Here is a 20,518-nt window from a genome sequence, read left to right as displayed (position 1 = left end):
GGAAAATGAAAGATTGTTTTAAACCATTACTTGAGGAAGGGCCATAACCCGGTTGTCGTTGGGGCATGGTATTTGATGGAGTTGTTAATCAGTATGGTAATGGCACTGGGTAGTAATCATTACTCATCAAGGCACTCATTTTCCATTTATAGCTAGATTGACTGTCAACTGTACAAATAATATGGCAGAATATGAAGCTTGCATTATGGGGCTTGAAGAGGCCATTGATCTCAGAATCAAATATCTAGACGTCTATGGAGATTCATCTTTGGTCATGAATCAAATCAAAGGTGAATAGGAGACGAATCAACCCGGTTTGATACCATAAAGAGACTACGCGAGGAGGATTTCAACTTTCTTTATAAAGGTTGAGTTTCATCATATCCCTCGAGATGAAAACCAGATGGCATATGCTCTTGCAACGTTGGCTTTAATGATAGTAGTTAAATATTGGAATGAGGTTTCCAATTTGATTGTGATGCGTCTTGATAGGCCAGCTCATGTGTTTACTGTTGAAGAAGTCAAAGACGAAAAGTCATGGTATTACGACATCAAGTGTTTCCTCCAAAGTCAGATTTACCCGTCTGGGGCATCTTTGAAAGATAAGAAGACTTTGAGAAGATTAGCCGACAATTTCTACCTGAATGGGGATTGGATGTACAAGAGAAACTTCGATATGATTCTGCTCAGATGCGTGGATAGACACGAAGCAGGCTTGCTGATGACTGAAGTCCATGAAGGTTCCTTTGGTATTCATTTCAATTGATATGTTATGGAAAAGAAGATGTTGAGAGCAGGTTACTATTGGCTGACAATGGAATCTGACTGTTGCAAGTTATGAAGAAATGCCACAAGTGTCAAATTTATGCAGATAAGATTAATGTTCCTCCGACACTATTGAATGTCATTTCCTCCCCGTGGCCCTTCTCCATGTGGGGAACTGATATGATTGGCATGATTGAGCCCAAAGCTTCGAACGTACATCGTTTCATTTTGGTATCTATTGACTAGTTCATGAAATGGGTTGAAGCGGCATCATATGCGAATGTAACCAAGAAAGTTGTTGTGAGGTTTATCAAGAATCATATCATATGTCGTTACGGTGCGCCAAGTAAAATCATTACTGATAATGGATCGAACTTGAATAACAATATGGTGGAAGCTCTTTGCAAAGACATCAAGATTGCACACCATAATTCTTCTCCCTACAGATCTAAGATGATTGGGGATGTTGAAGCTGCAAACAAGAACATCAAGAAGATTATTCAAAAGATGGTTGTAACGTATAAGGATTGGCATGAGATGCTCAATTTGCTTTGCACGGGTATAGTACATCCATTTGCACTTCAACAGGGGCAACCCCTTTCTCTCTTGTATATGGTATGGAAGTTGTGCTCCCCGTAGAGGTTGAGACCCCATCCTTGCATGTCTTAATGGAAGCCACATTTACTGAGGATGAATGGTGTCAAACCAGGTATGATCAGCTGAATTTGATTGAAGAGAAGAGGTTAACTTCCATGTGTCATGGTCAGTTATACCAGCAGAGAATGGAGAAAGCTTTTAATAAGAAGGTCAGACCTCGTGTGTTTAGAGAAGGTGACCTTGTGCTCAAGAAGATCCTATCTTTCAAACAAGATTATAGGGGCAAGTGGACTCCTAATTATGAAGGCCCATATGTTGTTAAGAGAGCCTTTTCAGGCGGTGCTTTGATTCTTGCAACTATGGATGGTGAAGAGTTCACTCTTCCTGTGAATGTAGATGCAGTCAAGAACTACTTCACCTAAAAAAAAGAACAGCTCGCTAAGTTGAAAACCCGAAAGGGCGACTTAGGAAAAAATGAGTGTCTCGGTGAATTGAAAACCCGAAGGGGCGATCCAGGAAAACGTTAGAGACATGAAACAGAAAGAATTATCCCGATAAATTGAGTACCCCACCTTGGGGCAATTTATGCAAAAATGAGGGATTATGGCAAGTAACCGCATCCTGTTGATCTTCAGTTTTGAAGACTTTCTTGAGCACATTGTCGAATTCTGATCCCTGGTAGCGGCCAAGAGCATAGTGGATATGAAGAGTTGGTAGAGGGGTCAATGATCATTGTATTTAATGTAGCCCTTTTCAATGTAAATTACCATTTTCAACTTTTGTAAAAGATCTATGGAGTCTTGTCATTTACAGACTACCATTCTATTAAATAAAGTTGAGCTTTTATCCAATTGTTTCTGCTCTTATTTAATTCAGCCAAATAGTTTTAAATTTTATTATGATCATTTTTTAAATTAAAACTTTAATTAAAAGAATATTTTCTTAAACATATAAAAGCATTAATTTTAAGCAATCAATTTCATTAAAAGGAATATCAATAGTAGTTTGAAAGTAATAAGCCCTAAGTGTTGAGCATTATTGGTTCTCCCCAAGCAGTAGGTGTGATTCCTCTTTCATCCCCGGCAACATGATTAGCACCCGATGTTTGTTGATTCCCCCAACTGTTAATTCGCCATTCTCCCCAACTGAGTTTGTGTTGGTTCTCCAACTAAATTTAGACGTTCCATTACAACGGTTTGCATTGATGTCAGCAGAACTTTGATTCTGCACAAGTCACCATCAGATTCACTCCCAGTCAAAGTTTCATCCTGGTTTATGAGCAACTATTGGTGTTTTCTCCCCTATAGCATTGTCTCCCATTTGATATGGTGTTGACCTAAAATTCCCCACAGAATTGGTAGCAATTTCCTTGGCAGACCTCCTATCTTCTTCCCCAGCTAGGGTTGAGCCTTTGAGATGATGATCTTTTCTCCAGCAGTTGTTTCCCTCTTTTGTGGATTGGCTAGGATTTGTATCGATGATTCAGATCAGAGACATTTTGTATCCTTTGTGATCGTTTTGTCAGCATAATCATCATATATATATATATATATATATATATATATATATATATATATATATATATATATATATATATATATATATATATATATATATATATATACATATATATATATATATATATATATATATATATATATATATACACACTCATGTAACTGTAAGAACAAATTTAGTTCTATAATGTATCTCTAAGATTTTGATGATAACAAAGGATGAAACAAAAATGGTACCCTAACGAAATATTTCTAAGTGTGCAGGACTCTAATCAAAACAGTTAGATAGACAATCATCAGATACAAAATCAAGCGCTAAGATACCACTCAGAAGATACGCAACCAGAAGCTCTGACTCTGATCAAACGCAAGTGCAAGCTAAACTAAAGAAGTCGGACACTCTGAAGTGGAAGAATGACTCTAGAATCTGAAGACATACACTTTGATAAAGTCAAGTAAAGAGAAACTCTAAAGACAGTCAGCAACAAGCATCCTCTAAAGTCGCAATCGCTCAATGAAGACTCTGACTCTAGGATCCTCTAATTCTGAAAGCTTAACCTTGAAGAAACTCGCTTATGGAAAGCAACTATTTATAGAAGGATGTTATGGCGCTCCAAATATTGCTTTGGAAAGAACACGAAGATTAATGACATTAATCATTCATCAATGCCCAAGATTCTGACATCAACATCACCCAACGGTCTTCTCACTCTCCTATATAAAGGATGGAACACCACCCAAAGAAGAGACCTGAAACACACAAGAATACAATACTTCCGCCAATCATTATTCCTTCTCTCATGAGCCTCTTCTCTAACGTGGGAATATCTCTTGTTCTCATCTTGTGTAATATCTGCTTATTGTTAGAATCACTATTCATTACTGTAATCATACTATATTGCTAAGATAATTCCTCAAGTGACTTGTGAAGTCTGAAAACTTGAGATGGCTAAGGGATCATTATTCTCTTAGATAGTTGTTTGTGTAATCTTTCAAGATTAGTGGATTAAGTCCTTTTTGAAGGCGAAATCACCTTGGCCGGGTGGACTGGAGTAGCTTTGAATTTCAAGCGAACCAGTATAAAATTATGTGTTGATTTCTTTTGTTTCTGCGTGTGTCTCAATTCGAAAAAGTTTTTATTCTTCTAAAACAATTCAACCACCTCCCCCTTCTTGTTTTTCTCTACCTTTAGTAACTTCATTATTGCATCATTACACCTGGTGATTCATTCTTGTGATTTGATCCTATGTCATGGTGGTATTTTATCCCCGTACAGATTTGGTGTGTCTGTCCTTCAATTGTAGAGCGTCAGCCCCCTAAGCAGAAAGACTTTAACCTTTTTCCTTTTTGCACTGAGTTATTTCCTCGTGGATAATTATCATTTCAGCTTCCTCCCCAGTTGATTATCTGGATGGAATCACTCCCCTTGAGTTATATCCTCATTAGGTTGAGTCTTGATTGACCGTTTCTTTCTAGATCTTACATGGATAGATATTTATGGTCCAGTAAGAGTCTATTACCTAGTAACTGGTAATATTCTTCTTGGTTTGCAGTTTGTTACTTCTTGCCCAATACCCAACAAATGTAACCTCCTTTTTTTCCCTAGCAGATTCGTTTCCACGTCTCCCTAGGAAGTATATCCTTGATATGTTCATCCTAACTGGTGACAAGTATTTTCTTCCCCTGCTTTGAGGTTATCCTTGATATGTTCATCTTAACCAGTGACAAATATTCTATTTTTGGTATTCTACCTAGTAAAAAGTTAGTTGTAATCCCTATTTATTTTCCAGAGAGTTAATCCTTGATATGTTCATCCTAACCGATGACGGGTTTCCTTCTCTTTGCGGTCTTCTACCCAGTAGCCAATAGTTGTAAATTCTGCTTTTGCTCCCCTTGTAGAGTTTATCCTTGATATGTTCACTTTAACCGGTGACGAATATTCTCTTTGCGGTTTTCTATCCAGTAACTGATAGATGTAATCCCTAGTCTTCCCCTTGGAGTTTATCCTTGATATGTTCATCCTAACCGGTGACGAATATTCTCTTTAATGGTATTCTATCCAGCATTCGATAAATGTAATTCCTACCTTTTTTTTGTTTAGGAGGTTTATCCTTGATATGTTCATCCTAACCGATGACAGATGTCCTCCTTAATATCCCCAGGCAAGTCTATTCGTGATATGTTCATCTTAGTCGATGACAAATTTTCTTTCCGCTGAGCTTATCCTTGATATGCTCACTTTAAATAGTGACGAATATTTTATCCTTTAGGGTCTTCTTCCCAGTAACCGGTAGATGTAAATCCTATTTTCAGATTTTCCCCAGCAAGTCTATTCTTACCCAGTAGCCGGTAATGAATACACATCCTGGCGGCCCTCATTGAGTCATCCTTGATACGTTTACCCTAACCGGTAACGGATGTCCTCCCTATCATATTTTATTATCTCCGTACCCAGGAACTGGTTGTGGATAATATATTTATGTTCCTCCTATGTTGAAGATTGAGTGCGTATTTTCTTAGTGAAATCGCTGGTCCTCTTGGTTCGAGTATTTCAATTTTATTCTGATTTATCTGTTTCCCTTGCAAATGTTCCTTTTCTCCCCAACTGAGTCTTTCCATTTTCATGGAATACCTCGTGTCCCCCAGCAGTTTTTAAGTCGTAGCCTGACCTACGCACAACCCTTTAACCCCCAGAGTCTCTGTCTCCCACTGAGTTTTCCTTATGGAATGTATTACCCTCCTATGGACTTTCAGTCTCTCTGAATTCTTTTCCTTTGTGGCAATATTCCCCCGCAGAGAGTTTATTTTTAGCATTTGTATCATATACACCATGAGGTATCTTAGGGACCAAAATTTGTTTCTATGTGTGGTTATTTAAGCCCATTTTACTGAGTCGATACGAAGATTTTAACCTTCACCTCCTCAATAAGAATGTCCTTAAATAGGGCCAACTGTAAGACTCCAATTTTGACCTTAAGATCCCTCATGCTATCTCATCATATGCATTGCCATTGGGATGATACCTTGGCATCCTCCTTACCCTCACCCATTGGGTTTGTTTTGGGAGAGATCACCAAACACTATGTGATTGTATCATGCTTCTTATTCTACTAACTAAAATACCAAAAATATGTCTTTGCATTTGTCTAACTCTTTTGTAGGTAGGGCACATGATCACCTTTAATTTATCAAGTTCACATCTAGGGTTTAAGACCCTCATTGCTAAGAGCTCAACCATGAAATGATCCACAATGTCTCTAGGAATCATATGAATCCCTATGATCTTTATATGGTATTATGATCAAGAATCCTTCAAGAGTTTGGAATTGGTTTGCCTTGGAAACCCTAGTGCATCTGGGTACGTTGTGTAACTTCTTCACCAAGCTTTTTCAACAATAGATAAAATATTTCAAGGGGTATTTCAAATCTCATCATTTTATGCATATATGATCTCCCATGAGTCCCAAAAGTCAAGCGAATTGCAAGTTAGCAAGTTGGTTGATGGTGGTTGACCAAAGGAATTCATCTGATCAAAACTGGGGTCCCCTAGACCCTATCTCCTACAATTTTTATCATATGGAAATTATTCCAAGAGTAAAGTTACTCTAAATGACGTTCCAAACAACTTCCATGTGGAGGTCTAGAGCTAGTTTTTCTTGGAAAGTCATTTTGTATGGTGAAAGATTATAGGTCATTTTGTCTAAACCCTAATTTGGAGGTGAACTTCCCAAGGCCATAACTTGCTCAATTTTTATGAGATGAAAGATTTCCAAGTTGCACAATCTAATTCAAGGTGTCTACTTCAACTTTTATGAGAAAGTTATATGAGGATACATTATAGGTCATTTTGGACCAATGCCATTGAACAAGTGATTTTCCTCAACTTCAAAAATGCATAACTCATTCATCTAAAATCCAAATAAGGTCAAATAAGTAACCATTTTGAAGTATTTTGAAATATATACAACTTTGATGAATACACTTTTCTCATTTGAAGGTCACTTAAAAAGTTAGCCAAGGTGGAATAAGTGAACATATGGTTTAACACTTAGAAAATATTTTGATATGTTAAAATTTCCAAACTTCCACCTCAAGATTCATCATGATACAAGCTTCAAATGGGAAAGTGTTCAAAATAAGAGTTGTTCCTCTTGATCTAACCTTTCTAAAGAGTCTAATTTCATCCATTTTGGACAAGGTTTAAGTGGTTTGTGCATGGCTTGAACAGGGCATCATCATTTGGCAAAGATCAAACTTCAAACAACTGTACACATTTGCCTTGCATTCTAATTCACTTTCAGATTGATTCACACTTGATTATGGACCTAATTGGGTGAATTCATAGGCCTGTACACGCCCATGCAAGCATGCAACATCCATTGCCAAATTTGGAAGTTGAATTTGAAGGTGCAAATATCGCAAGCTACAACTATAAATAGAGACCTCTAGCATCTGAATTAAGGACCCTTGTGCACCAGCTTTGCTCCAATACCCCAAACCCTCATATTTTGAAAGGAGAAACCTGAGAATTTTCTTTGAAAATTGAGTTTGAATCTCACTGTTTGGAGATTCAAAACTCCAGGGATCCAGAGCCTTTGTTCCATTCTAATCTACTTATGCAAGCTTCCTGAGTGAGATCAAGCAAGAATCGAAGCAAGAGTAATCGAATTCTGCACATCATTGAAGGTATTTTCCATATTTTTTTTCTTCTCTTCGATTCTCTCCCAATTCTCATCAATTCTCTTGGATCCTTGGTTGTCTGAAGTCCTACCAATGTAGGCAAGAAGATTGAGTTGCTTTGAGGTCAAATCGAAGCAACTCAGATCATATACCTCAAATTTCAACACCATGTATATCTCAATATACTTGGAGTTAGGATGAATTAAGGTCAGATTCGTGATCAGTGCCATTTTTACTTTGAAATCATGTCCTTCTTTTTTATTTTTCTGATGGTAATGAGTGAACCAGTCCGGCCAGAGTCTCCTGAGAAGATGACCGGCGTTTTTCTCCGATGATGAGCTGGAATGGTTCAGAGCCACATGATCATTTCCTTTTGTTTTAATCACGAGCGTTGGTTTTGAATATCGGTCATGTGGCACGCTGACTCAAGTGCATGGTGGAACCCGCGTTTGGATCCACTTGATCTGCCACCTCAATTAATGAGGGAGATCTAGTGGTCCACGTTTTTTTCGGAATATTCGAATTTGATTTTATGTGTTATTTTCATTAATTCATATTAAATTTAATATTGGTCCAAAAAATATGAGACTAAAAATATTTAAATAAATTCCTCTTTCATTTTCTGAATTAAAATTATTTTTTGGATCATTATTAATATTTTTCATGATTTAATTAATTTTGTGAATATTTTTAACTGTTTAAAAATACTTTTAAGTTTCTAAAAATCATGAAATTTTTTCTCCAAGGTCCTTTTACCTAGTTTAACCTATGATAAATCTCATGGTCATTTCTTTGGTATTTTGATGTGGTTTTAGGAAATTAACCAACCATAATTTAATTTAATGCATTTTTTAATTATTTTTAATTGTTTAAATGCCAAATTAATTGTGTAAAGCCATTTTAATTGACTTTGTGAGTTTGACTTGTGTTGTAGGGCCTTGGTCAGGGTTGATTTGACCTTTTTAGGATAAGATCATTGGATTTAAGGGATTAATGGAATGTACATTCCATCTCCTAAAATGAATGAATGATCTTAATTTGGTAAAAGTCCTCCTTTGACCAATTTGTGTTGAATCCATTCCCCCTCCCTCTTCATCTCATTCCTTTTCTTTATTCATTTATGTCATGGACCTATGATATCGTTATATCCTAAGGCTAGTTGATTGCAAAATCAACATGAGTATGGATGAGATGAGGTCCACCTCTTTGCATATTCTTTTTGTGTGTAGTATGTTTCATGAGCATAGTCCATTATACTGTGTCTCTAACATGCATTAACACCAAAATTTTATTTCCCGACCTCAAATAGTTGTGACTTCTACATAAGTCCAATTACGATTGCTTAACACATTGCTAAATTTTTGACACAAAAGGCATAGCATTCTAGTTAGTGAGATTGTAAGTTTCCCCTCTTTCATGGTATTGTGTGGAAACTTGGCATTTTTTCCTTCCTTTGTAAGAGGTCTTGGTTCAAGGATCCATGCTTGTGATAAGTGGGTTGAGTGTTCTCCAAAGAATAACTTAAACAAAACAAAGCAAAAGCAATACTAACTTCTAATCAACTAACTTCTAATCAACTAACAATTAACATTTAATTTCAAGCCATTTACTTTTATGCACTTTAATTTTAAGCTTTTAATTCATTTGCCATTATTCATACCATTTAATTTGTTTACTTAATACCATTTTCACTTTGCCCATTTGGGCCATATCTTGTGATATATTGTGTTTGTATATACTTGTTTGTTTGTGTGGTCTTTTGACCTTAATGTACATAATAAGAAGAAAAACCCTAAGAAAAACCTCTTGTATGGACTGCTGGTTTAATCTGAGACTACTGGACCTAGAATTTAGGCAACACTCCCTATGCAAAGGACTTGGCCAATGCCAACTTTCACGAAATCAAGTGCTTGTGATGTGAACATTCATCTGATACAATATTGAAGATCCATTTGAGTTCATCTGCAACATGATCATTGTGAAGTTTTTATTTTGAACTTGTGTCTCATGCCCTCTTATGAGGTGTGGAATTCTGTGTTTTGAGGACGTAGGTCGTAATGTGAAGAAGAACCCATTGCCCGAGCATGGGAAATTTGTTAACATGGTCCAGGGGTGCCCTAGCAAATACAAAGTCAAGTATGTCAGTCATATCTGACAATCTCTAGTCCAAATGCATCGTTTCCTATGTGACTACAATCATTACGAGTATGACCATGATAGATGCCGAGTCTACTTTGTTAACCGATTGGGTTGTTGCCAGGTGCGCAAGGATGTTCAGGAAATGCTAGACGAAGGAGTCATTGAGATCCTTCAAAACAGGAGTGTTGATGAAAATGAGCCTGAGGTTAATGTGATCTCCCCAGTGTTCCGGATACCCGAGCCTGTTATCATCAAGTACAATGGTAGCAAGCAGAAGGCTTCTCCCGCTCTGATCATTAAGCCTGCTGGTCCTATGCTTTACTCTTCTGAAAAAGCAGTTCCCTATCGCTACAACGCCGTAGCAGTAGAGAATGGGAAAGAGGTGTCTTTGCCCTCTTCTTCTGTTGTGAATATTGTCGATGTTAGCGGTTTGACCCGTAGTGGCCGTGTGTTTTCAGCGCCGTTGAAGCCTCAACGTAATGCTGATTTTGTTGAACGCCCGATTGGGAACGCTGTGAATTCTCCGAATCCGGCACTTGCTATTAAGCCCTCCTCCGTACTGAAAACTCCTACTTCTGTTGGCCCGAGTGGAAATGTGAAAGAAGACTGTGATGAGATGCTGAGGCTCATCAAAAGGAGCGAATACAATATTGTAGACCAACTTCTACAAACGCCATCCAAAATATCTGTGTTATCCTTACTCTTAAACTCAGAACCACACCGAGAGGCTTTGCAGAAGGTATTGGATGTGGCATATGTGGATCACGATGTCACTTTAGAGCAATTCGATAGCATTGTTGCAAATATTACTGCTTGTAACAACCTGAGCTTTTGTGACTCTGATCTCCCTGAGGAGGGAAGAGACCACAACTTGGCTTTACACATATCTATGAATTATAGAGACGACGCCATGTCCAATGTACTGGTGGACACTGGGTCATCATTGAACGTATTTCCAAAGTCCACTCTCTCAAAGCTATCATATCAAGGATCTCCCATGAGGCATAGTGGAGTAGTTGTGAAGGCTTTCTATGGGTCTCGCAAAACTGTGATTGGGGAAGTTGATCTCCCAATCAAGATCGGACCAAGTGATTTTCAGATTACCTTCCAGGTTATGGACATTCACCCATCGTATAGTTGTCTCTTAGGCAGACCATGGATTCACGAGGCAGGCGCCGTGACGTCCACCCTACACCAGAAACTGAAATTTGTGAAGAACAAGAAGCTGGTGGTGGTAGGGGGAGAAAGGGCTCTCCTGGTTAGCCATTTGTCTTCCTTCTCTTATATAGATGCTGAGGTTGAAATTGGAACTCCTTTCCAAGCTTTATCTATAGCTGAGCCTATTGAGAAGAGAACTCCTTCATTTGCTTCCTACATAGATGCAAAGTTAGCCATTGAGCATGGTGCAACCACTGGTTTTGGAAAAATGATTGAGTTAGAAGACAACGAGTCCCGGGCTGGCATAGGTTTTTCTTCTGGTACTTTCAACAAGAAAGGGTTATTCAAGAGTGGAGGTTTCATCCACACTGGTCTAGATGAGGAGGCTGCTGCCGTTTTAGAAGAAGATACAGAGGATTCTGGCAATTTCATCATCCTTGGAGGGGTCTGCAACAATTGGGTCGTTGTGGATATTCCAACAGTTGTCCATAAGTTAACGTAATGATCACTTTGTTTAAAAACCCTTCTCCCATGCCAAAAGGAGGAGTGATAACATTGTTGGCAACATAAATACAATGATATTTTCATTCAATAAATTCATGTTAAATGTTTGTTTTCCAATTATTTTCCCTTTTCTCTTTTTGCATGAAATTGGTGATCACATAAAACCCTAAAAAATAGAATAAAATCGATCTTTTTCATATGCATAATGATTTGCCTTGCTTGAATTCTAAATCTTTTCATATCCAAAATCATTATGCAGGTTGATTTCTAAACCCATTGAACATAATGACCCAACACCATCTCCCAATTTTGAATTCCCTGTATTTGAGGCAGAGGAAGATGATGTTGAAGAGATTCCTGACGAGATTACCCGGCTACTTGAGCATGAAGAGAAGACCATTCAGCCGCATCTTGAGAATCTGGAAACAGTCAACTTGGGGTCTGAAGATTGTGTGCGAGAGGTAAAGATTGGGGCACTTCTGGAAGAATCTGTTAAGAAGGGGTTGATTAAGTTGCTACGAGAATATGTTGACGTCTTTTCCTGGTCATATGAAGACATGCCTGGTCTAGATACTGATATTGTGCAACATTTCCTACATCTAAAGCCTGAGTGTGTGCCTGTAAAGCAGAAGCTCAGAAGAACTCATCCTGATATGGCAGTGAAGATCAAAGAGGAAGTTCAGAAGCAAATTGATGCGGGGTTCCTGGTGACTTCTACATATCCTTAATGGGTGGCCAATATTGTGCCCGTGCCTAAGAAAGATGGAAAAGTCTGGATGTGTGTGGACTATAGAGACTTGAGTAAAGCTAGTCCGAAAGATGATTTCCCTCTACCACACATTGATATGTTGGTAGACAATACAGTTAAATTCAATGTCTTCTCGTTTAAGGACGGATTTTCCGGATATAATCAAGTTAAGATGGCACCCGAGGATATGGAGAAGACAACATTCATCACACCTTGGGGAACATTCTGTTATCGAGTGATGCCCTTCGGTTTGACGAACGCCGGAGCCACGTATCAACGAGCTATGACCACCTTATTTCATGATATGATGCACAAGGAGATTGAGGTATATGTTGACGATATGATTGCTAAGTCAAGAACGGAAGTTGAACATGTAGAGCACCTGTTTAAGCTTTTTCAGCGTTTGAGGAAATATAAGCTTCGTCTGAATCCCAACAAGTGTACATTTGGAGTCCGTTCTGGCAAGTTATTGGGCTTTATCGTTAGTGAAAGAGGTATTGAGGTTGATCCTGCAAAAGTCAAAGCAATACAAGAGATGCCTGCGCCCAAAACTGAGAAGCAAGTCCGAGGTTTTCTTGGCCGCTTGAATTATATCTCCAGATTCATATCCCACATGACTGCCACATGTGCGCCTATATTCAAGCTCCTCCAGAAAGATTAGTCCCATGATTGGACCGAGGATTGCCAGAAAGCTTTCGACAGTATTAAAGAATATTTGTCTGAGCCTCCGATTCTGTCTCCACCTGTAGAGGGAAGACCTTTGATCATGTATTTGACTGTTCTTGAAGACTCGATGGGTTGTGTCCTTGGTCAGCAAGATGAATCAGGGAAGAAGGAGTATGCTATTTACTACCTGAGTAAGAAGTTCATTGATTGTGAGTCTCGATACTCAATGCTTGAAAAGACATGATGTGCTTTGGCTTGGGCTGCTAAGCGCTTACGCTAGTATATGTTAAATCATACGACTTGGTTGATATCCAGAATGGATCCAATCAAGTACATCTTCGAGAAACCTGCTTTAACAGGGAGAATTGCCCGTTGGCAGATGTTGTTATCTGAGTATGATATTGAGTATCGAGCTCAGAAGGCTATTAAAGGTAGTATCTTAGCTGACCATTTGGCACATCAGCCTATTGAAGATTATCAGTCAGTTCAGTATGACTTCTCGGATGAGGAGATTCTATATTTGAAGATGATAGATTGTGATGAGCCTACACCCGACGAAGGGCCAGAGCCTGGTTCCAGATGGAGTATGGTATTTGATGTCACTGTAAATTAGTATGGAAATGGTATTAGGGCCGTGATTATTACTCCTCAGGGCGCACATATTCCTTTTGCAGCAAGGCTAACTTTCAAATGCACGAATAATATGGCTGAGTATGAGGCTAACTTTCTAAGGATCAAGCATCTTGATGTATATGGTGATTCGGCCCTCGTTGTTAATCAGATTAAGGGTGAATGGGAAACGAATCAGCCTGGCCTCATTCCATACAGAGATTATGCGAGGAGGATTTCAACGTTCTTTACTGAGGTTGACTTCCATCATATTTCTCGAGATGAGAATCGGATGGCAGATGCTCTTGCTACGCTTGCTTCAATGATTGTGGTTAAATTGTGGAATGAAGTCCCCAATATCACCGTGATGCGCTTGGACAGACCAGCTCATGTATTTGCAGTAGAAGAAGTAAAATATGATAAGCCGAGGTATTATGATATCATGTGTTTCCTTCAGAGCCAGATTTACCTGCCTGGGGCATCTGTAAAAGATAGGAAGACTTTGAGGAGATTGTCAGGCAGTTTCTACCTCAATGGCGAAGTGCTTTACAAAAGAAATTTTGACATGGTTATGCTCAGATGCGTGGATAGACACGAAGCATACCTGTTGATGACTGAGGTCCAGGAGGGTTCATTTGGTACTCATTCCAATGGACATGCCATGGCTATAAAGATGTTGAGAGCAGGCTACTATTGGCTGACAATGGAGTCTGACTGCTGCAAATTTTTGAAGAAATGCCACAAGTGTCAGATTTATGCTGATAAGATTCATATTCCCCCGACACTTTTGAATGTGATCTCATCACCATGGCCTTTCTCCATGTGGGGAATTGACATGATTGGCATGATAGAGCCGAAAGCGTCCAATGGACACATATTTATTCTCGTAGCAATTGATTACTTCACCAAGTGGGTTGAAGCGGCGTCGTATGCAAATGTGACCAGGCATGTGGTCGTGAAGTTTATCAAGAATCAACTCATATGCCGATATGGTGTGCCAGATAAGATCATTACTGATAATGGATCTAACTTGAATAACAAGATGATGAAAGAGCTGTGTAGTGAATTCAAGATTGCACATCATAATTCTTCTCCGTACAGACCTAAGATGAATGGGGCTGTTGAAGCTACTAATAAGAACATTAAGAAAATTATCCAGAAGATGGTTGTTACATACAAATATTGGCATGAGATGTTGCCATTCGCTTTACATGGATATCGTACATCTGTCCGCACTTCAACAGGGGCAACCCCTTTCTCTCTTGTTTATGGCATGGAGGCGGTACTCCCAGTAGAGGTGAAGATCCCATCAATGAGAGTCTTGATGGAGGCCAAGTTGACTGATGTTGAATGGGTTCAGACTCGTTATGACCAGCTGAACTTGATAGAAGAAAAGAGATTGACTTCCATGTGCCACGTTCAGTTATATCAGCAGAGGATGAAGAAAGCTTTTGATAAGAAGGTCAAGCCTCGTGTGTTCCGAGAAGGTGACCTTGTGCTCAAGAAAGTTTTGTCTTTCGCGCCCGATTCCAGGGGTAAGTGGACTCCAAACTATGAAGGTCCATATTGTAATACCCCAAAATTTACCCTTCATTTTTCCTGGAAAAAAAAAACGAAAAAAAAAGAAAAAAAAAAGAAAAAAAAAACGTTAAAAATAAATAAATAAATAAAATTAATTAAATAAATAAATAAAATATAACAAATCAGTCTATAAATATTGAAGTTTTAGTAGAGGAAAACACACTTGGAGTTACACTGGGAGATTCACTGGAGAGAAAAAGGAAGAGAAGCAAAATACTCTGGGGTTTCCTTGAAACAAAACCCTGGACAAAACCTGGAGAGAAACCTGACAGAGAACTCAGAGCAGCCTCCAAACCCTGAAGGGAACTCAACTGAGAAGTTCACTCCGCCTTACACAAACCCTAGTATTACTTTGCAGATCTGGCAGTACCATTCAATCTTAATCAATCTCTCTCATCAGGTATGCCTTTGTTCCTATTACTTTATGCCTTGAATTTGAATGCTATGAATGTATGAGGTAACATCAGGTTTTGCCCACGGGTTTATATTTGTGTATGAATATGTGAATAATGCCTTGAATGCTTAATCTTTTTATTTCTGAAGTGTATGCCACAGGGTTTGAGGTTCCTGAAACCATACTGTTATCCATGAAAAAAATGCTTATCGTGTTTCACTAACCCTTTTGTTGAGTTTTTGTGAGGGCTCACATGACTTTTGCAGGGATAACTTGCGTGGTTTTCCACTTTATTTGTGGGATACCCCCTGGAGGTTTCATTCCGATTACCTGTACTGACTCACTTTCTTTGATGGTGTTTAGCTTGGAAGGATCCCTGGGTTTCCCATTCCTTTAATTGCTGTAACTTCGGATCTTTATCCGTGTGGTAATTTTTTCCTTTTCTCGTACTTTATCGCTTTCTTAGCTGGAAGACCTCGATAGGAGGCAATGTTTGAGCCCCTTGGTGGCATTTTACTTTGAGATACATGTTTTGTGTTTTTTATTCATATCCCCACATGTAGCGCGGTTCCTTCGTCAAGGACTGCCTGTTTGCCCTCGAGCATCCCAAACCCTAAAACCCATAACACACGTTTACTCCTTCTACTACAGGCGAGTAAGTCTCCAAAGGTCGAGCATCCGGTAGATTGCGTAGTAACGTCGTTCGTCCAAAACCCAATCCACAACCCCGTAGTTAGCCGAACTACGGCTTGCTCTGATTCTCATTCCAGATGAGATACGTAGGCATAAGACGCGATGTCTTAGCGAGCACACATCCCCCCAACCCATAGGTCAGCCGAGCTACGAAGACTCTGATTCTCATATTCAGATGAGATACGTATGCAGTGGATGCGACATCCGCGCGAGTCATTTCTCTTAACCTTTTTAGTAAATAAACACATTAGGTAAACCCACACCCTTTAGACAAAAACCACAAAAGTGGATCCCGTAGAGTACTATGGATGCGTAGGGGTGCTAATACCTTCCCTTCGCATAACCGACTCCCGAAACCAAGATTTGGTTGCGAGACCCCGTCTTGTCCTTTCCTTTTTCAGGTTTACTTCGAGCGTTTCCTTTCCCTCCTTTGGGATGAATAACGCACGGTGGCGACTCTTCTGTCATTTTCTTTCGCCGGTTGTTTTTTTCACGCACTGTATTTTTCAGGTTGCGACACATATGTTGTTAAGAGAGCCTTTTCAGGCGGTGCTTTGATACTTACAACTATGGATGGGGAGGATTTCACTCATCCTGTGAATTCAGATGCAGTCAAGAAATACTTCGCCTAAAAAAATATAATAAAAAAACTGAGTAGCTCGCTAAGTTGAAAACTCGAAAGGGCGGCTTAGGAAAAAATGAGCGTCTCGGTGGATTGAAAACCCGAAAGGGCGGTCCAGGAAAAAGTTAGAGACACAAAAAATATATAATAATGATATATGTATCCCGCTAGATTGAGTACCTCATCCTGGGGAAATCTAGGCAAAAATTAGGGATTTGGCAAGTAACTGTATTCTGACAAGACTTTGTTCTACAACTGTCGTTCGTCAGAGATCCTTGCTCATTATTAGCCAAAGCTTCAAATACATCGGATTCAGAACTGGTGGAGAAATGGTCATTATGTTCAATGTAGCCCTTTTCCAATATATATCACCAATTTAAAATTTGTAAAGATCTATGGAGTCTTGCCATTCGCAGACTACCATTCTATCAAATAAATTTGAGCCTTTTATCCAATTATTGGCACTCTTATCTGTTTCTATTCAACAAATGTTTTGCATGTTTTGATTAAGAAAATATCATTGTTTTAAACGATGAAATTTTTTATAATTTGTTTTTAAACAAAGTGAACATTCACAATGACGAAAGGATACTTAGGAGATCCTCAGTGCTCTCCCAAGGGTGGTACCATCCCCAACAGGGTAAGATTTTGGTCCATATTCCTGGCATGACTGTATCTCCTCCCTCCGGAACCCCTTGTGGTTTATCCTACCAAGTGGATTGCTTGTTGAGAGTCACCTCTCTTCCCTTCAGTAGAGTAGTAATATTTCTTCCTCAGCAGCTTGGATCTCTTTGGGCAAGAGCGTATTTGGTGGTTGATCCCGATAAATCCTTTATCTCCTCGGATAGATTCCCCAGAAGAGTTGTTAGTGTGGTGGACCTTGTCTGTGATAACTCTCATCCCCAACTGGAATGATTGATGATTCATCCCCTACAGAGTTCTTTGCTTCCTAGTATCTCTGATCCCCAGCAGATTGAATACTCTCCGGTGAACTTGGCTTTCTCTCTCGAGATGTAGTACCGGGTGGTTGATTCCTGGACCTGGTTGTGTTAAACATGTCTGTCTGTCAGCATACATCATACATAAACCACGCATATTCATGCATAATTATAACATTCAGGTATTCATGTTGCATTCTTTGCCATATATCGTTGTTTGTTGTCTCCTGCTATTTGGTGATATACTTCCCCAAGCAGACATGTGTGTCTGATCTCTCCATATAGAGTCAGCTCCATAAGCAGAAATCGTCTATCCTTTCTTCCATATTCCCCACGGGTTATATCCTCGTGGATGTTGATTGTTTTTGTTCCTTCCCAACACATATACTGGGATGGTTTTCCCTATTAAGTTATGTCCTCACCAAGACAAGTCTTGATTTGGTGTGCCTATCTAGTTTGATCCTAGATCGGTCTCTTGAGACTCTTTTCCTGTTTCCCCGTGGTAAATGAATAATCGCTCAATAATTAGTAATTATTATCCCGGCGGAGTCAGTGGTTCTCTACCCTCATACCGGTAGTTGTAAGTCATATTTCTGTGGTCTACTACCCAGTAACCGATAGTTGTAAACCCCATTTTGTCCCCGTGCAGAGTTAAACCTTGATTGTTGTTCATCCTAACCGATGACGGGTACTCTCTTTTGTGGTTCTCTACCCTCATACCGGTAGATGTAATTCCCTCCTTGTTGGTTATCTTTATACAAAATTAAATATTGACATTGCTTAATATACCACCCAGTAACCGGTGATATATCTCTTGGATAATTGCTCTAATTACACAATTTATCCCCAGCGGGTCATCTCTCGTCTATCTTGTTGTTGTTAGTAATGATTATTCCTCCGCCTTGATTGGTCATCATTATATACCTAGTTACGGTATCCCGATGCCTTTTCTTTTTGGTCTATGTATCCTTTATTAACCCAGTAACCGGTTGTAGATAATCGTCCATGCGAGTAGATAATCGTCCATGCGAGTATATTATCTACGTTCTGACGGTAATAGATAGTATATCTCATGCACTCTTTGGTCGAAGCCTTTTGTTCTTCCCCAGTTGAGTAAGATTCATACCCCCTTCTCGGAGTCGAATGTCCATCCCATAATCGAGTTTGCTTTTTGTCCTCTTTTTGGATGATGAGTGTTTTTGGAATATTCCCCAATTCACGCCTTGATTGGTCATCATTATATACCTAGTTTCGGTATCCCGATGCCTTTTCTTTTCGGTCGATTTATCCTTTATTAACCCAGTAACCGATTGTGGATAATCGTCCATGCGAGTATATTATCTATGTTCTGACGGTAATAGATAGTATATCTCATGCACTCTTTGGTCGAAGCTTTTGTTCTTCCCCAATCGAGTAAGATTCGTACCCCCTTTACGGAGTCGAATATTCATCCTATCATCGAGTTTGCTTTTAGCCCTCTTTTGGATGATGAGTGTTTTGGGAATATTCCCCAATTCACGCCTTGGTTGGTCACCTATTATATGCCCAGTAACCGGTATCCCTGGTGTTCCCTCCTCTCTGCTCCCTATTATGACTTTTTATCCTCTGTGGAGTCAGATTTTCCTGAGTTGAGATATACCTTTTTAGGTCTTCCTCAGATGATTTGGTTGATTGATATCTCTCACCCTTATACCGGTCTTAGATATTCATTCTTCCCGAGCATTTTGTATCTCACCCTCATACCGGCGATCAGATCACAAGTCTCCTTGAGCTTATTACCCAGTAACCGGTAATACCTGGTCCCGCTGCTTCCCTAGGAGTGTCCTTTTAGGCATCCCCAGCGAAGTCCCTTAGTGGATTGTTTTCATCCGGATTTTTATCCGAAGTATCCGTTGTCGATAGTTTTTGCTGTATTGGCATATTCCCTAATACATGCACCTTTGAGTCAGCTCGGGTCTTTCCATTGGATATTTTCCCTTTGGAATTTTGTTCCCCAAGCGTTGAGTCGTGACCTGCTCACGCATTTTATTCCCTCTCCTATCCCCAAAGTCTCTGTCCCATTGAGTGTATTTCTCATATGGATTGTCAGTTTCTCCGGATGTCTTTTCTTTTTTGTGGACACATATCCCCACAGAGTTCGTACTTTTTGCATACATACATCTGCATCATGAGGTCTCTTAGGGACCAAAATTTGTCTCTTTGTTATTATTTAAGCCCATTCTACCTCGTCGAGACGAAGATTTTAACCTTCACTTCTCCGGCTAGAATGATCTTAAATAGGGGCATCTGTAAGACCCCAATTTTGACCCTAAGATCCCTCATGGCATCATAATATTACATTTGCATAACCTCAAGGATCATGAGCATCTTGGTTCCCTTTGCCTTTTATGTGGGACTCCTTGTGATTGGTTTGAGATCACCAAGCATGCTTGAATTATACATCATTGTTTCTCTTACTTTTGTTTACTAAAAAAAAAAAAATTGAAAAAATGAAAAAAAAAAAAAAAAAAAAAAAGAACAACGAAAAAAATTAAATTAAATTAATAAATAAATAAAATATAACAAAAATTTTTTTTTGGACTTCGGCCTCTCTCATTTGAGCCCACAGGTCTACAAAAACCAGGTTATAAATTCAGAGTTTCAGTGAAACAAAAGGATGCCATTCCTATTACCCTTGCAGGAAAAAGAAAGTGAGAGAAGAGCTAACAGAGTTCAAAGCAACCTCCAGAGGCTGAAGGGAACTCATCGGCAAAGAACCAATTCCCTCTCGTATAAACCCTCAGATTGCTCTGCAAACCCAACGGTGCAATTCAATTTCATTCGATCTCCCCAATCAGGTATGCCCTATTTCCACTACTTTATACTTTAAACCTGAATTTTTTTTATACCCTTTTAATGTATGTGTTT

Source organism: Lathyrus oleraceus, chromosome 6 (genome assembly GCF_024323335.1).
Source record: "Lathyrus oleraceus cultivar Zhongwan6 chromosome 6, CAAS_Psat_ZW6_1.0, whole genome shotgun sequence".
Lineage (NCBI taxonomy): Eukaryota > Viridiplantae > Streptophyta > Magnoliopsida > Fabales > Fabaceae > Lathyrus > Lathyrus oleraceus.
This window is presented reverse-complemented; position numbering follows the sequence as displayed.